A 1,373-nucleotide genomic window follows, 5' to 3' on the forward strand; every position below is an offset into this window, starting at 1 on the left:
GGAACGGTATCAGCAGACCCTTACGGCGGTTTATGTTAAATGTTTTTTTAGAAAAAGTTAGTCCACTATTGTTGCGTGCTATTGATAAAAGTGATTGTCGGGATGATTATGCTTGTTGCTGCTTTCATAGAGTGTTATTTGAGATTTCTCAAGTCGGAGAAAATTATCAGCGGGGGATGGATTTACTTACTCAACTGATGTCAGAGGGTGAAAGACATTCCCCCGAAAGTCTCATACGCGCTTGTCTATCTTGTATTCCTGACAATGAATTTGACTGTAATCACATTTTTGTATTTTACGCTTTAATAGTAGATGTAGTCACCTCTAAATTTCATGATAAGCAGCCTATCGATGTTAATCAGATGCTTTCTACTCTACATACATGTATCGTTGAAAAAGCCACTATATCCACTTTACTGCATGTGACATCGCTAATCTACCTCAACAACTGTCACGGCTGTAACTAAATGTATACCTGCATTTTGAAAATGTAACCTTCACAAATTGTATACCAGCTTTTTTAAAATATATATATATATATCTTTCACTAATTGCAAAAATAAAAAAAAATTTAAACTTGAATACCGTTGTAATAGTCTTTGTAAAATAACGGGTAAAAATGCTGAGCAGGTTGGCCGAGTGGTTAAGGCGTTGGACTTAAGATCCAATGGACGTATGTCCGCGTGGGTTCGATCCCCACCCCAGCTAAACTCTTTTGTAAAATAATAATAATTAAAAAACAAACTACACAATATGGGTTAAATGTAGAAAAAACACACAAAATTTCACTGATGTTCACTCAGTCTCTTAACAACCCCCATCCACAGTCAGCTATAAAACGCCGCACCCCGCTCTCCCCCCACTCAGTGTGTGAAAAGCATGTCTGTTGCCAAGACTACAGCTCGCGTCTTGAGCAGTTCGTACTATGACCCCAGCCAACCGGGGTCATACGGAGGTGTCTCCAGACTGCAGAGAGCCGTGCAGCAAGATACGGGGAAAAAAGTGGCTGCTGATGACATCAGAGACTGGCTGTCTATGCAAGACAGTTATACTTTACATAAACCGGTTAAAAAGAATTTCCCCAGGAACAGAGTGTTTGTTCCGAGAGCCATGTATCAGTGGCAGGCCGATTTATGCGACATGCAAGGGCTGGCCAAATACAACGAGGGGTTAAAATACCTCCTTACGGTGATTGATGTTTTTTCTAAAAAAGCCTACGCGCGTGCTATAAGAAACAAGACTGGGGAAGCTGTAAAGGAGGCCTTTGATTCTATTTTAACCGAGGGGGGCGTCCCCCTCAAGCTACAGACGGATGCCGGTAAGGAGTTTTTAAATGGGACTTTTCAGAAACTTTTAAAAACTCATAAAATCAC

At 40.6% G+C, this 1,373-nt stretch overlaps 1 non-coding gene across 1 annotated transcript; it reads left to right on the top strand.

Moving 5' to 3' along the window:
* Positions 1-625: 625 nt before the first annotated feature.
* trnal-uaa (transfer RNA leucine (anticodon UAA)) lies at positions 626-708 on the top strand. The gene has a single exon. It is a non-coding gene; the product is annotated as a tRNA-Leu (tRNA).
* The last annotated feature ends 665 nt before the right edge of the window (positions 709-1,373 follow it).

This window comes from Brienomyrus brachyistius, unplaced genomic scaffold (genome assembly GCF_023856365.1).
Source record: "Brienomyrus brachyistius isolate T26 unplaced genomic scaffold, BBRACH_0.4 scaffold169, whole genome shotgun sequence".
In the NCBI taxonomy this organism is placed as follows: domain Eukaryota; kingdom Metazoa; phylum Chordata; class Actinopteri; order Osteoglossiformes; family Mormyridae; genus Brienomyrus; species Brienomyrus brachyistius.